Source organism: Pinus tabuliformis, chromosome 2_1 (genome assembly GCF_031772625.1).
Source record: "Pinus tabuliformis cultivar Carrire ecotype Pingquan chromosome 2_1, CPIR1, whole genome shotgun sequence".
Lineage (NCBI taxonomy): Eukaryota > Viridiplantae > Streptophyta > Pinopsida > Pinales > Pinaceae > Pinus > Pinus tabuliformis.
In genome coordinates, this window is record NC_142299.1 from 153,719,221 (window position 1) to 153,736,917 (window position 17,697).

At 38.3% G+C, this 17,697-nt stretch overlaps 1 pseudogene across 1 annotated transcript in view; it reads left to right on the forward strand.

The window, feature by feature from the left end:
• The first annotated feature begins 15,204 nt into the window (after positions 1 to 15,204).
• The window catches only part of LOC149199200 (uncharacterized), a 124,623-nt pseudogene continuing 122,130 nt past the window's right edge, over positions 15,205 to 17,697 (forward strand). Inside the window, exons 1-2 of the transcript XR_016253756.1 lie at positions 15,205 to 15,401; positions 15,519 to 15,636. The product of XR_016253756.1 is annotated as an uncharacterized LOC149199200 (transcript). The remainder of the gene's footprint in view (positions 15,402 to 15,518; positions 15,637 to 17,697) is intronic.

The following is a 17,697-nucleotide window of genomic DNA, read 5'->3' on the forward strand; positions in this document are numbered from 1 at the left end:
TGTGTGGTTGATTACGCATTGCTTATGCATGTTGATGTTTGCATGTGGCCATGTGTATAATGGCGTAAAGGTTGTTGTCGTGCATGAGGTCATGGTATGTGTAAGTGATATGGTCATGCATTAATGACTAGACTCTAGCTAGAATGATGCTTATGTGTTTATGCACTTATTTGTATATGTCTATATGTTGTTATGATTATGTTATACATGTATCACGTTGATTGGATGATCTTATAGATGAGACATCATCCCCTACCTATGCTAAGGTACGTTGGTTTATTGTGATTTGGTTTAGCTGACATAGTATGCCTTGTAGGAGAAAGATCAAATGGCTAGCAAGATGGTGGACTACAAAGATTCTGCCTATGAGTTAGATGAGTAGCGTGGTATTGGGCACTCTTGTGATTTGGCAGACACATTGAGAAGCTTGAACTTAGAAATAAGGATTTGTAAGGCAGACAATTACCGAATCATACAGGCATAAGAGAAACAAGCAGAGGTTAGTGCTATACTTCTTCAGAGGTTGTCAAAATTGCAGCGATAAAAGCCACTTCGGATCAGCCATGGATAGGAGGACAAAACTAATTGGGCATATGGTAGTAGTTCCCATGGTGGTCACATTTCAGATAGAGATGACATTATTAGAGATGGCAAGTTCTTGGATATTCCGGATAGGAGAGGTGATGGATACATGTACTATTATAGTTATAGTTTAGATAGACATCATGACCGTCATCGTTATCATTCTTACAGGAGGAGTGATAGGGGGCACTTTCCAGATGAGTTTAAGAAAGTGAAGCCATCAACTTTTGATGGAGATGTGAAGAAGCCAAAAGATGTAGAGGCGTGGATACTTGGGATGAATAAATTCTTTGAGTTGCATAATTACATAGATAACATGAAGGCTAGAGTAGTGATCTTCAACTTGAAAGGTAAAGCAAACATTTGGTGGGAAGATGTGAAGCAGGTCAGAGACATCAGGACAGATGACTTGAGTTGGCATGAGTTCAAGAGGCTTTTCAAGAAGAAATACTTGTTAAAAAGGTACTATGACAGTAAGGCCAAATAATTATATGAATTAAAGATGGGATCAATGATAGATGAAGAGTACATGACCAAGTTTCTAGAGCTATTGAGGTATGTATCATATCTTAAAGATGAGAAGGCTAAAGTTCAACAATTTGTCAGTGGATTGCCATTAACATTTAGAGATCGGATTGAGTATGATGAGCCTCAGTCACTTGAGGAAGTTATTGGGAAATTGAAGCATTGCTATGAACAGTCAAAGCATAAGAATGAATCTCAACAAGGATGGAAAGGGAAAGATAAAGGTAAAGGTAAATGGCAACCGAAAAGAACAAGGCCTCAAAATGCAAATGAGAAAGAAAATGTGGCACCACAAAAGTTGTTTAATGCAAATAGACAGGGACATGGGTCACAGCAGCAGCAACAACATAAAGGTGAGGGTATTGGTCGGTTGGAGTGTTGGACATGCGGTAAGGAGCACCTTAAGAGAGATTGTCCAGAAAATCAGGGTGGTAAGCCTCAGATATATAGTACACATGAGGCATAGACTGTTGGGGATGTTGGTCAGAGTGTCCCTTGTATTTATGTAGCATTTGATAACAAACAGGCAGACCATCAGACATCTATCATTGAGATGGATGGTAAGATTTATGATTAAGTTATTTCTATTTTGATTGACCCTGGATCTAATTATAGCTATGTTAGTATTGACTTCGTGGGTAAGAGTGGTTTGAGTAAGGAATTGCATGCAAGATCTTGGTTAGTGCAGTTGGCTACAGGTACAAAGAAGTGAGTTCATCATTGGGTAAGAGCTTGTGCAATTGATTTGAATGGTCTGCCTACTGCAACACATTCTAATGTATTACCGTTGGGATCATACAGTATGTTGTTGGGCATGGATTGGTAGTATATTCATAGAACCAAGGTAGATTGTTATGACAAATCCATTGAGTGTGTGGATGACAATGGGGAACCAAGAGTCTTATAGGGAAAGAAGAAAGCCACATTAGTTAGGATGGTGACAGCCATGCAGGCAAAACGTAGTTGCAGGAAAGGGTGTATGTTATTTGCAGTGCACATTTCTAGTGACAAGGGTAAGGAAGTTTACAATGCAGATGTGTTGAATAGGTACCCAGTTCTACAACAATTTTTGGATGTATTTCCTGAGAACATTTCAGAGTTACCACCTCGCAAGGAGGTAGACTTTTCTATTGGTAGAATTTTCTATTGATTAGTGCCAGGGGAAGCTCCAACATCAAAGGCAACTTACAGGATGAACGCTCTAGAGTTGGTTGAGTTGAAGTTGCAGTTAAAGGAAATGTTGGACAAAGGATACATTAGACCAAGTGTATCACCTTGGGGCACATCGGTATTATTCGTGAAGAAGAAAGATGGAACTCTCAGATTATGCATTGACTACAGGTAGTTGAACAAAGTGACTATTAAGAACAGGTATTCATTGCCGAGGATTGATGATTTGTTTGATCAACTGAAGGGAGCAACAATGTTCTCTAAGATCGACTTGAGGTCAGGATATCGCTAGGTACACATCAAAGAGGAGGACATTTACAAGACAACTTTCCAGACTAGGTATGGGCATTATGAGCTTGTTGTACTTCCATTTGACTTGTCTAATGCTCCAACTACATTTATGTACTTAATGAATAGTGTGTTACGTTCGTATTTGGATAAGTTTGTTATTGTGTTCATTGATGACATATTGGTATATTATAAAAATGAGTAAGAACATGTCGAACATTTAGCAACAATGTTGAGGGTGTTGAGAGAGCATTAGTTGTATGCTAAGCTCAGTAAGTGCAGTTTCTTTCGGATTGAGGTACACTGGTTGGGACATGTTGTTTCCAAGGAAGGCACTGTAGTAGACCCAGAAAAGATAAGGGCCATCATGGAGTGGGTAACTCCCAGGAATGCGGATGAGGTGAACTCTTTCATGGGATTGGCAGGCTATTACAGGAGGTTCATCAGGAACTTCTCATAGATTGCTTATCCTATTACATCATTGTAGAGGAAATGTAAGAAGTTTGAATGGACAAACGAGTGTGAGGCTAGTTTGTGCAGCTTAAGTAGTTATTGACACATGCACCAGTGCTACAGATTACAAATCTGGACAAAGAGTTTGTAGTATGCACAGATGATTGCAAGAGAGGACTTGGTTGAGTCCTTATGTAGGATGGACAAGTGGTATGCTATCAATCACAAAAACTAAACGAACACAAGCAAAACTACCCAACACATGATTTGGAGTTAGCATCGATCATACATGCATTGAAGGTGTGTAGGCATTATCTTCTTGGCAAGAGATTTGTACTGATGAGTGATCACATTGGGTTGAGGTATTTGTTTGACCAACCGAATCTGAACGCCATGAGAGCTAGATGGTTGGCCACAATCAATGAGTTTGACTTCGAGATGAGGTACATCAAAGGAAAGTATAACAGGGTGGCAGATGCTCTCAATAGGCGGATACATGTAAATCACTTAGCAGCTATGAGATCCTATGGGACAGACTTACAGGCCAGGATCTTGCAGGGTGGTCAGCAGGAAGTCAAGTATATGGAGATTGTGCACAGGTTACAACATAGTACATGTACAAGTAGTAGTACAGGTACATATATAGGTACAGGTGCACAGGATGTGGATTATTGTCTTACAACAGATGGATTGGTCAGGTTTAGAGATAGAATATATGTGCGAGATAATGGTGAGCTCAAGAAGGTGATCTTAAGAGAGTTTCATGCGAAACCATATTCAAGTTACCCAGGTTATCATAAGACATTGGATGCGATGAAGAGATTTTATTATTGACCGAATCTGAAAAAAGATGTAGTAGAGTATGTGGCTAGGTGTTTTGATTGTCAGCGTGTGAAGGCAAAGTGTAAGCTTCCAGGTGGACTACTACAACCGATTGCAATTCCATAATGGAAATGGGAGGTCATTTCCATGGACTTCATTGCAGGTTTGCCAAGGATAGTGAGACAACATGATTCCATCATGGTTATTGTGGATAGGTTGACAAAGGTTGTGCACTTCATTCCAGTGAAGTCTACATACTCAGCTAGTGATGTAGCACATGTATTCATAAGGATGTGGTCATATTGCATGGAGTTTTGAAGAAGATTGTGTTAGACAGGGATGCAAAGTTCACTTCCATGTTTTGGAAGGAGTTGTTTGTAGGTTTGGGCATAGAGTTGGCCTTCAGTACAACTTATCACTCATAGACAGATGGACAGACAGGGAGGGTGAACAAGATATTGGAGGACATGTTGACGATGTATGTGATGCATCAACAGCGAAAGTTGGAAGAGTATCTTCCATTGGTAGAGTTTGCTTACAACAATGAGTATCAAGAATCTTTGAAGATGAGTCCGTTTGAGGCATTGTATGAGTGGAGTTGTAATACTCCTATCAGTTGGAGTGATCCAATTAACAGGGTGTTGATTGGACCAAACATGTTGGCAGACATGGAACAATAAATGCAGGTAATCAAGAAGAATCTAAAGGCAGCACAGGATAGGCAAAAGAGCTATGCAGATTGGAACAAGTTGTTCAAGGAGTTTCAGGTTGGGGAACATGTGTACTTGCGCATCAAACCAAAGAAGAGCTCCTTACGGATTGGATCATGTGCCAAGCTGGCACCACAATTTTGTGGACCCTTCAGTATTATTGAGAGGATTGGGCCAGTAGCCTATCAACTTGCACTGCCTCCGACAGTGAAAGTCCATGATGTTTTCCATGTGTCATTTCTTAAGAAGTATGTTAAAGATGTTGATCATGTGATTGACTAGTCTGTATTGCAGGTGGAACCAGATGGAGAATTCCAGTTGGAGCCTCAATGTATATTGCAGAAAAAGGTGCTCATGCTCTAGAACCAAGAAATCAAGCAAGTTAAAGTGCAACGAAAGCACTTTAGGCCCGATGAAGCTACATGGGAGATGGCAGATCAAATGCGGGCTATGTATCCTTCTTTGTTTGCTGATTGAGGCAAAGTAGTTTTGGTGTATGTCTTGGTATATGTTTGACGATGTTTTGGTATATGTATATGGATGTAAATACCACCATGAGCTATGTTATAAAGCTCCAATAAATAGTATGGGTGTCATTTCATTATGTTGTCATGTTGGTTTACTTTTCAGCAAGGTGATCATTGTAAATACTGCATCGAGCTATTTTATAAAGCTCCATGGGTAGTATGTTTGCTTTTCAACGGTTTTGCTGAGGTATAGGTGTGGTTGAAAATTAAGGATGGTGTCCCCCAAGGGGGAGGGTTCTGTAACAGCCCTGGTGAAAATTCCATGTAATAAAAGTTAATAAAGGAAAAAATAATAACTACGCTTGATGGGACACTTATTCCAAGTTGAATGTTGGGCAAAACATCCTAGTGTGGGTGTTCATCGATTTATTATGGCTAAGGAAATGGGCAAAGGCAATGGCTAAAGTTTTGGAAAGGAACAATTGCATTTTTGGCACATTGAACTATGAAAATAATGGAAATTAGGAGAAAAGGGAGGTGAAAGGTCACAGGTTGCATGTGAGGAGGAAAATGAAGAAAATAGAGGCCTCATTAATAAAAAGGCTTACGAGGATTAGTTGGTAACCTTCTGTCAGTTCAGTTTTGGAGCTCTCTCATTATTCTCTCTCACTCTCTCACTCTTGGACACGTATGGTTTTCTTGGAGCATTTTGTCATTAGATCAAGAAAGGAAAAGAAGGTAAGAGGAAGCAAAGATCAAGCAAGGAAAGGCAGGATCAAGCAGCTACAATAAGATTCTTTGTAGGTATCAACTTGCATGTGTATTTCCCTTGCTAGATTTGGCATGCATGGTATTGCATGTGGTTCTTTTGCTATTATGGCATGAGTTTTTCCAAGTGTAACAGTGTTTTCAGCCTAGCCTTGGCATTTTTGGATAGCCATGGTGTGACGGGGTTCTCGTGTTTTGGTTGAACTAAATTGTAGGATGGATTCGACGCTGAGTGAGGTGGATCTCTGAATGATAGAACACATGGCCTAGTGGTCCCTAAACCGAGCCGTGGATCACAGTAAAGCCATTGGCCTAGGAACCCTTGAGCCAGAGTTTGGGTTGCGATAAAGGTAGGATTGTGTTGCCTCGGTGGGCCTAGGAATCCTTGCTGGTGAATGACAAGATATACGATAAAGCCAAGAGGTGGTTTGCTCTCCATTGGGCCTAGTAATCCTGGGTTTGGGATATGCTGTAAAGCCTAGAGAGTGGGTCTCAGTTTAGGGCCTAATGATCTGGGTTTAGATTATGGTAAAGCCTGAGAGACTATGAGACAAGAAAATTCCTCACGATGTAGGTGGATAAATCCGATGGCATCCATGCTTGTTTGGCATAGTGATCAGGTGGAGATCACGGTAAAGCCTGTTATGACATGTTTATTGTGTAGGACTAGTGATCCATATGGATTATGGTAAAGCCTGGTTTCTATTGATAAGGGTGAGGTGGTTTGGCCTCAGGATGCCCTGGTTGGTTCTTTGGTTTGAGTCCCACATTCATGCTTGGAATATGGCATGGGGGTGAATGGATGAAGAGAGATTTGGCTCAGCCATTCTATGGTTGGGTGGAACGTGGTAGTCCCATCCTCGGTTTGGATTTTGCATCATTAATGAGAGGTCCATTGTAGCTCATCCTTTTTTTGTCAGCCTGATATGAGAGAACTTGAGGTCAACAATGTAGCCATTTCAACTGTTAGCGAAGGCATCCAAATTGCCTAACTACGTCATTGAGGCCCAACCTTGTGGAAAGCCGGTTTGAGACTTGGTTGAGAGTAATGACCCCCATGTTATTTAAAAAAGCAACCAACTTCAGTGGAAGTCGGTATCCTTGACCAACACCAATTTAGGGATCCTATTCGATTTTGACTTGTATACAATCCCCCACTTTCCAAACTAATCATGCTTCAAATAGAATTAATTATTTAATTACTACTTTCTTGAATGGGGCTTATTTGGATTTCTAAACCAACCCACCAAAGAGTTAAGATGGATATATTTTTCGACAACCACATTTATCTAGAGCTTATATGTGGATAGATCTCTCCAACCTACTTTTGTTGTCAAAGGCTTGGTGAAAAGAGGAATATTTTCCATTCCCCATCTACCCCATCCCTTTGAAATGGAAATTTTGTTCTATTTAACCCAAGGTACCACATATTGATCTTTTAATCCTGCCCATAAGAACCACAAGTAAATCTTCTGAAGTTGCTCTAGTACCCCTTTAGGAATCCGTGAGAGAGACATCCAGTAAACCATAATTACCTCCAACAAAGATTTGATGAGGACAAACTGACTCGCTCTAGAAAGCCATTTCATGCTCCATGATTTAAGTCTTTTTTTCTAACTTTTCTATAACCCAATTCCAATTTGACTTCATATTAGAATTAGGCTTCAGATGAAAGCCAAAATACTTTAAGCCATCATCGGAATCAGATAGAGTAAATAGAATAATATTGTTTAAATTTAAAACATCATCTTCTTCAAGAGCACGATTAATAAGGATGATTTTGCCTTGTTGATCTGCATACTAGTTTCTCGACCAAATAGAGCCAAAGCAGAGTTTAAGAACCCAAGGGATCTCTAGGCTCCATCACAAAAAACAAGGATATCATCTACAAACAACAAGTGGGTGATTGAAAGGTCTTAAACAACCTTGATACCTTTGAATTCTCCCCTTATTGTATCATATAGCAGCAATTTACTAAGGCCTCCTGCCACGAGAAGGAAGGGAAGGGGTGACAAGGGGCACCATTGCCTCAAACCCTTTGGCCATGAAAGAATCCCAACGTTGAACCATTAATTAAAACCACGAAGCATATCGACATGTGACGACCCATAATCTGGGATATAAAGGGGACCTCAAACTCTAGATGAGTCAACAAAAGATGAAGTAAAGCCAACTAACCCAATCATAAGATTTTGACAAATCAATTTTCATAACCACACCTTTGTGCCTTCGTGTCTTTAAGATGTTTAGCCCTTCTAGAGCCACACTTACAACCTCTTGAATTTTCCTTCCTTATAGAAAGCCAAATTGATCCCGAAATATGGCCTTAGATAGAATGGGCTTGATCCAACAATATATCACCTTCGTAGTCACTTTGTATATACAATTACATAACAAAATTGGTCTAAAATCATGAAACATTCTAGGGTTTTCAACTTTAGGAATAAGGGATATAAAATTTGCATTGAAGGAGACCTGAATTTTACCAGATACTCTTGAACCCTCCACCACCCTCCAAAGGTCTCCTCCAATCTGATCATAAAGACGAAGAAGGAATTCAACAAACCACCATTTGGTCGAGGAATTTTGTCCTTCTGGAGATTGTGTAAATTTGTTTTAGATCCTCTTCTGAAACTTCCTCTCTCAAGAGAGCATTGTTCTCTTTATCCATGAATCTAAGAAATAGTTGGGAAATCCAAACAATTTATGTAATCGAGGTTCCTACTTTAGTATGGTAGAGAGAGTTAAAATAGCTCTTCCCCATGCTAGCTAGATCCTTATAGGAGGAGACTTGTACTTCATTTTGGTTCACCAAAATCCAAATGCTATTTTCCATTTTCCTCCCTTTTGCATAAGCCTAAAACAATTTTATGTTTTCATTGTTAGTTTCCGGCCAAATTGCTTTGCTTTTCGACCTCCAAAGCCCTTCATTCTCCTCCAATAATTTCCTCTTCTTTAATTCTAGGTCTATGAGCTTAGATTTGGATTTCTCTGAAATAAAACCCCCTTCCTTTGCATGAATGAGGGAAAAGATGTCTTCTTCCATCTTTCTTAGGTCATGTTCATCCTTGACCTTGACCCTCTTAAGTGTTGCCCACTCAATAGTGGAAATTTTTTACAACAATTAAATTTCAGGCAAAATGAGAAGCAACTAATAATTCTGATGATGGGTCAAAATGAGTCTAGTTTATGCAGAGTAGATACAGGAATTCTTCTTGATTTATCTAGGTCAAATTGAACGTGAATGGACTTCTAGGTTGCCTTCCATTCCCTCTTATCTCCATTAGGATGGGTTAATTGTCCGATTCACCCCCAGTAGCAATCCATTGTTGAACCATGTTTTGACCTTCTACAAGACCTTCACCAATAAAAAATCAATCCAACCTTTTAGCAAACTTGGCCTCATCGACTCGCTTATTCCTCTAGGTTGGATTGATCTTTATCAAACCAAAATCTATTAATTTTTGGTCCAAGATGAGATGGGAAAAGAAATCCGAAAGAGGATCCAGTATTGCATGGGGCCCCCAAACCTCAGCTGCACCAATCAAGAAATTAAGATCCTCACCCAAAATGAGATTATTACTGTCTAAAATCCTCTTCCTAGAAAGGCCTTCCCAAAAGGGGATCCTCTCCTAATATGGGTCATAGACATTCAAGATCTTCCATCCCCAAATCCATCTAGAAGACTTATATACCCAAAACATAGTCCAATCCCCATGAATTGATTAGCTTAATACGCCGAGGATTCCACCTAACCTTTTGTGAGCATTTGTACTAAAAAAAATCCATACCAAGAACATTGATTCAAGCAATCTAGAGATATTCTCCCATTTTCGTAGAGTTTCTTGAAGGAGTAGGATATTCAGGAAATTGGAGTCAAGAAGCCGACACAAGGCTAATTTTTTAGATGGGATAGCCAAATCCCTACAATTGAAGGACAAAACAATCATGTGGGAACTCCACCCAGGGATTTGAATGCTCTAGGTGCCCCATTAATGGACAATTGTTTCCCAGAGGCCACATCACAGTGAGCCTTAATCTCGTATTTTGCAAAATTGGATTTCCTACCCCACCCTGTTCTTTCCACTTTGGGATAGGATGATGAGGTCAACCCCCTAATAGGGCCAGGGGGGTGCAAATGACAATCATGACCTCAAGTTATAATGGGAGTATGGTTCCAATGTATCTTAAAAGTAACATTAGAGGTTGCAGTCAAAGGAAAGAGCCAACATAGTAGGACATGAGATCTCGTCAATCATTGACACCGATCTAGAAGGGGGTTTAAGATCTTGTCCCAATGAAACCCTTTCCCTTCCCTTCCCCAATTCATTTATAGAAACATCCATATGCTTAAAAGAGAAAAAAGACATAGAAGAGGATGTACCTATCAACATCACCGACTCGCGCTACCAAGGATTGTTGATTAACTCCTTAGGTATCTCTTCTGCCACTCTTCAAGGAGTCTCCAGATCCTTCATTTGTGGTGACTATGACTTGTCCATCACCTTCTAGCGAATAGGTTCATCCTCAAGAGAAATATTATGGGAGCTATTTTTCGATTTAAGATCCTTCCCCCTAATGATCTCCTCCTTTTCTATGGGGAAACCCTGCATACTTTTGACCACAAAAAAGCAGAAGGAATTCCTTGGCAATATGCCCATGATTGTGGCGTCGCCTGCCATGAAAAGGGATGTTGTCATAATCCAATATCTAATCATAGGTCATCCCAACCACCTCCAAGTCCAAATCGATAATCAACGCCTCCCTAATGTCCACATTAACTATAATTCGAGCTACTGCCATCAACCCATAGTTTTTATAGGATAAATCAACCCCAAAAACTTCCCCAACAAATTGGCAATGCGCTAAAAAATCTCCATTGACCAAAATTGAATCGACAAGCTAGGGAGGCGAGTGGGTGCCATGTACAATCTTTCCTCGCTAACATTGAAAATGGGAGTCCATTTTTTTTCGATAGAATCGATGAATGATTGATGCTCTATTTTCTATTCAAAACCTAGCTTACCTCCTCTCTGGAATTAAAATGGAAATAAAACCATCTTGAGCCAAAAAGGTAAGAGGGGGTAAAGATTTCAACTGACCTCCCCACGTCAAGGAAACCCATTCACAGAGATATTTTTGAGAGAATCTTCCACCCTGAGCACGATCAATCACCGCCAGATATCCCAACTAGAACACCTCATTGAACTAGAAATCCTCCCCCACACCATCTTGAACTTTCCCCTTTAATCTTTGCACATATGACTTTCTTATGTTTTGTCCCTAATTCTTTCTTTTCTTGCCCTATCACATCCATAAATCCTCTGCCATCTTGGGGGCTAGGCCTATTTCCAGGAACCCCATCAACCCTCAGAGCTTCGTTCCTCCTGTGTACCTCTTGATACAAGGCAACGACAATTGTTCCAATGTTTCTAAAATAAAAAACCTATTGTGTAACTGTGACCCAATCCCATGTGATTAAGCGATGAAACCCCATCGACTGTCCCTCCACCATAGGACCAACACTATAACTCCAAGAAAATCCATTCCCTTCTCTAGGTAGTAAATTAAAACCACCAAGAGTAATAACTTTCCCAAGGCTTCCTTCATCGTAGTTTAAACCAAGAAAACCCTTCTTATTGAGCAACTACATGCCTTGATTAAAATCCTACTCCACATGTGTGTAGAACCATCCTCCGATGCTGGAGAAGTCTCAGGATTCGAAGCATAACCCACTCCTATGGGTTGTATGGGGGAACATTGCCAATCTGTCACCCATTCGGAGCTTGGGATGACTCCAATCCAACAATCAAATCGTGGAGGATGGCTCCACTTTGCGGTAGGCCTTCAAAAACTTCCACATCCTATTCCCCTCCTCGATCCATCACCCCTTCACTGAACCATTCTCCAAGAGTTACGGTCCCAAAGCCACTTGACTCCAAACAAATCTAACAAAACTCCAATGGGTTCAACATAACATTCCCTCCATTCTAAACATCATATCTGCATAGAAGACAAATCAATCATCTCTAAAGAGGATCACTACTTCAGAAGAAGATTTAGAGAAGCGTTGGAGATGTTGAAACATCCTAACAACCTCAATCGTGATGGCAGATTTGAGATAAATAGAAATTAGTTCCCTCTCATCTCTATAAATAATTCCATCCCTTAAAATTAATATTAATTGAGATAATATTAATATCATATATCATATTACATCAATATATTAATATTTTATTGTATTACATGAAATACATCATTATTAATATACTTATCAATGGGTATATAGATTAATATAATTATATATATATATATTATTTTAATGTATTTATATTATATAATAGTGCATTGATATATCAATATATTACAATGATATTAATACATTAATACTTTAGTACTAATCTATTAAATTTATACTTTATTATATTACATAAACATTAATAATAACTTGCTTAATTATTTATATATTATCATCATATATATATATGATTATAATTCTAAAATATTAATAAATGAATAATAATTTACTAAGATGTTAATTATTATTATATATTATTTATTTATATGGCTTTATTTTTTCGTTTTCAGGTTTTTAGTTTTCCAGTTTTTTCAAGTCTTTTATGATTGGGTTTCATTTTTAGTTTTTTTTTTTTTCATCTTATTTTAGCTTTTGCCCTTTTCTTCTTTTCTTTATATTTATATGCCATTCCCTCTCTTTTCTTCTTTTCTTTAAATTTATGTCATTCTCTCTCATACTTCTCTCAACCATTTGGTTCTCATGATGGATCTTGTTCTAGAAATGTCGATTAAAAATGACTACTGTGGATCTATTTCCAAATTCAGTGTCTTAAAAAACCAATATCTCATCTAACAATGTCCATGGTGGCTAGGACATCTACATATTCTCAAAGCTCTTAGCAAACCCAATCGATTCACTTGCATAAACCCTAGTGTCCATAGTGGCTAAGACATCTACATATTCTCAAAGCTCTTAGCAAACTCAACCGATTCACTTGCATAAACCCTAGTGTCCATAGTGGCTAGGACATCTACATATTCTCAGAGCTCATTTCCAAATTCAGTGTCTTAAAAAACCAATATCTCATCTGACCATGTCCCTGGTGGCTAGGACATCTACATATTGTGAGAGCTCTTAGCAAACTCAACCGATTTACTTGCATAAACCTTAGTGTCCATAATGGCTAGGACATCTACATATTCTCAGAACTCTTAGCAGACTCAACCAATTCACTTACATAAACCCTAACTGCCAAAACCCTCATACCACTCTAACTGTCGAAAACCTCACACCACCTTTCCATGCACTAACTTCATCAATGAAGCATCCTTTTTTATGATAATTATTAAAATTACCACAAAATAAATCAAATATGTTAAATAAGTTGAATTTAATTTAATTTTTTTAACACATATATTAATTGAGTTAAATTTTAAAAATATCATTCTACACATTAATCAGTTTATGTTTTTAACATGTTTAATTTTCTTAATGATTTATTTATATTAATTAAACATTGATTATTATGTTTTGTTCTTTAATCGTATATTTCTAATAGAAATATATTCAACAATTAAACATAAAATTATACTTCTAGAATATATTTTTTCACTTTCTAACATAAGAAAGAAAGAAATAAATTATTTTAACGTCCACGAGGCTAAAAATAGCCTATGGCATAGATTGCTTCTTCATCTGCTTGATGTATTCGGTCCTTTTTATGTGAAGCTTCAAAATAAATGCTCCCAACTTCTCGACAAACCCCTCGCTAAATAGATTATCCCAAGAGCTAGCTGCCAACATATCTACATAACTTTCCCTGTTGTCTTTGAAAGCCTCACATTCTAAAATGAAATGTTTTTCTGTTTCCACTTTTTCGGAAGAAACAAAAAATGCATACTCTTTCCTCCCACACTTCCTTTGGCCTTTTCTAGCGCCTTGTTTCACAATGGAGTTGATGAGAATTAGTCCTTAACGGAGCAATAAGAATTTTGGCTCTCAAAGAGATATTGGCCTCTGTGTATGCTTTTGGTTGATGACTATGAGTGTGATTAAACACTTCAATATAGTGTTTTCCTTTCTTCCTAGCTCCTTATCCCAAGTACACTTGTGGAACTTTTCCATAACAAAGACTTTTATCTCTTTGGTGTTTATGGGACACACATTCAAACAAATACCCCATTTACTAAACCATTTGTTATTTTGATGCATCCAAATTTTTTTGCTCTTGCACAATCTATCATTAAAGGCAACCTTAGACCATCTACCCTCTTTCATTTGCTCAATTTTTTTTAAATACCTTATGACTCACACCATAGCAATTGTTTCAATAGGAGCAGTCCCTCTTTCACTTAACAAGATAGCATAAGGAATTGCACTTTTAATCTTAAATTTGTTTGCAATCAAACACTTCTGAATTTTCCCAATTTGTCTCCACTGCATGTCGGATGTACTGTTGGTCTATAGTTCACAACCACAGAGAATCACCAGAATCACTAGAAGCCCAAAAAGAGTTTGAGTGGTTTTCCAGTCCCATAACTCTGCGTCTCTACACCTATTTTGAAAAGCATAAAATGCTTTCCAACCCCCCAAAGTTCTTTTTTTTCTACAACCATTCGAGCTTAGATTTTTGTTGAAGTCAATTCCGAGGTATTTGTAATCCACAACTTCTTCCAAGATGTTGTCTTCAAAGTAGAACTTATGTTGATTATGTTTTATTTTCTTAGAGAAGACCACTACTTTCGTTTCACTGATATTGACTTGCATCCCCACGCTTCTACAAAAATGCTCAAGGGATAGTAAGTGCTCTTGCAAACCAAGAGCCGATTTAGCAATCAAAATAAGGTCATCTGCATATAAAAGAAACCTTATAACGAACTTGCCCAAATAGATACCATCACCGCCTTGCGAATTTAACCACTCCTCAAGCTTGTCGATATATAAACCAAAAAGGGTAGGCGATAGTGGGCAACCTTGCTTGACCCCAATATCGCTTCTAAAACTTTCAGAAATCCGTGTTGAAGTTCTAATTTTGATTTTCACCTCTTCATACAGCCTAGGCACAACTGCTCTCAAATGTTTAGGAACGCCAAGTTCCTCCATTCTGTGCCAAAGCTTATCCTTAGGAATTGAATCAAACGCTTTTATGAAATCAACAAAGCAACAAAAGACTTCTTCATTTTTCTCCCAAACTTTTTCAATGACGTGCCTTAAAATTATACAATGATCAACTGTTGAATGTTTAAGTCTAACACATGCTTGCCCTTTAACAAGTTTATCTCTTTCTTCTACCTAATTGTTTAAAAAAAGGTTTAGAATATTAAAATTGGCATGCAAGTGAATAATGATAAACCTTCATGCTAGTGTGTAATTCATAATTACTTATGACGCTACTCATTTTCCATTCGTGATTGAAATTTCTTTAGTAAAGAATAAAATGATCAGAGATATAACGAATTCGGAAACAAGGGGAAGAAGCAACCTTGCATCATTGAAAAACGAACGGTCTCTGCAGATCGCTTGTGAGCCACTCGTCACCTCCACACATAAAATGGAGCGGACTACTGATCTCAATTGTTATACATAAACAGATATAAGGTCCACTGCATTTGTGGCTTTCATTAGATTTAAGGAGTCTAATCTTTTACAGCCATGACTGATATTTTATTCATTCACTTGAACAGGCATGACTAAGATTTATTTATGCAATTGCAGGTAAGCCCTATATGATTTTTGTTTGATTGGTAAGTTGTTGCTTGCGAGCATTGGCGGAGAAGATGGAGGAATCACCAGTTTTCAACAAGCTCATTAGTCACCTTCGTTCTGTTTCCAGGTGGTTACGGTTCTCTCAGTTTTCTCTTCTGCATTTCCTATTCGTTTTTCATTTTCCCTTTTCCGAAAGTTGCCTTGAAAGATCATGCCCCGAGGTAGAGGGCTGCGCCGCACACCACAGACTTCTTTTGGCCTAGATAGTCCTAAAGGTAATCAGCACAAACGCATCTAAACCTGGGTCCGATATGATGCTGGATGTTGCATATATCGAATTCCAACATTTATTTGCCCGTCATTTGTATGAATTCTAGGTTGTGCATCATCCGGCTTCACGATAACATTGCATATCAAATATGTTTTTAGTTTGGTCTGTGCTAATGTTCATATTCATTGCACCCAATGCGCTGTCTAAGATTGAATGTGTCGAAAGTATTGATTTATCTGCACCCCTGCCAGTGCTAAAGTCCATATTCATTGCATTCAATGCACCAGCTAGATTCAATGCAGAGTTACACGAAGTGTTGATTGGTCCCTCCCCCAAGTTCCAACCAGTGTTGTAGAGCACCTTTCATCGTGGAACTATTTGGCCAAAATCGTCGCCAGAGATTTGCACCCGACGACATACCTTTTTGAAGGATGTCATATATTAAGATAAATTGATCCCTGGAATCACAAAAAACACTCCGGTAATGCTATTTATCTTTGGCTGGCTGGAAAGCAGGAATGACAATAAAACCCTAAAAACATTTATGGACCTGATTGATAGTGAGACATGACCAAGAGATGTAAGGTTGACATATCATTGTGGAGATTTCATGAATTTAGGTTTTCTCTGCAATTTCAGAAATTTCACTTCTTTAGAGGCTGCATGGATCTAATCCTTGTGAAATATCTGCCTTGAGGCTGAACTGAAATATAAATTATAGCAGCAAATAGTGGACAATATTTCCCTTCACATCAACCCCATTATTCCAAACAATCCAAAAAATGAAAGATACCAAAATATGTGCTAACAGGTTTCAGCCCTTAGGGCGAGCTTTTCATGCATAAAACGAACCCGAATCACTGCAATTAAATACACATTTACAGCAGTAACTTTGTCTTATTATCTCCAATATAAACGTTAAATTTCTTAACGATTTCAGCTTAAGTCATTCCAAATCAGCAGGACATATAAGTGCTTGAAATTATCAAACCATATAGACAATAATAGTTGAAAATTAAATTTGCAATAAGACAATTAGGGTCTTACTCTAATCTCCTTACTTTAGGTTACTAAGGAGATAGTCAATTAGGTTACCTTTTACATTGGTAGGGATATTACTCACTGTTGAGTATTACTCCTACATCAGATTTGGAAGATGCCACCCTCATATAGATGATGAAACTTCCTTGCAAGTTCCTTTTGAGGAACCTCAATTTTTCTCCATGCCTTCAAGCTGCTTGGCACCCCAAACCTTAAAGTTGATTGGTTACATCAAGCATCACAAAGTAATTGTATTGGTTGACAATGGTAACACCCATGATTTTATTCATAGGAAAGTGGCCAAATAAACCCATTTTTATGTTTGTCCTATTACTGCTCAAACTAGCAAGGGTCCTAGGAGGGGATACTATAGAGCAATTACTAGGTCTAGGGCAACAATGGAGCGATAGCCCACTATCACCTTAGCTAAGGCTCCCTGCTTTTTATAGACTTTCACCGATGGGAGGAGACCTGGTATAAGGGGAATCACTTGATGAATGGATCAAATAAGAGGATAATGAGTGATTCCAAAGGCCTATTCATAATAGACTCAATTATATGGTTTTCTTGCTCAAAAAACAAGGTAATATGCTCTCTAGGAAGGGCTAAGAGGATTCTTGAGGCTAGGTTTTAGGAATTTATCTTGTTAAGAGGTTTCTTAGACTGGAAAATTGGCCTTTACGTGATCTTTGTTGAATTAGAGTTGTAGAGTTGCGGGACTAGATAGGACCAAGTGGAGCCAAAATCAGGGCAAGGGTATGGAGTTGATCAACCAAGGAGGGGCTTGACCTAATTAGGGAAGAGAAGAGGATCAAAGGACAATTTTTCTTTTGAGATTTGGATGCAATGATCCTGATGAGGTCACTAACCCAAAAT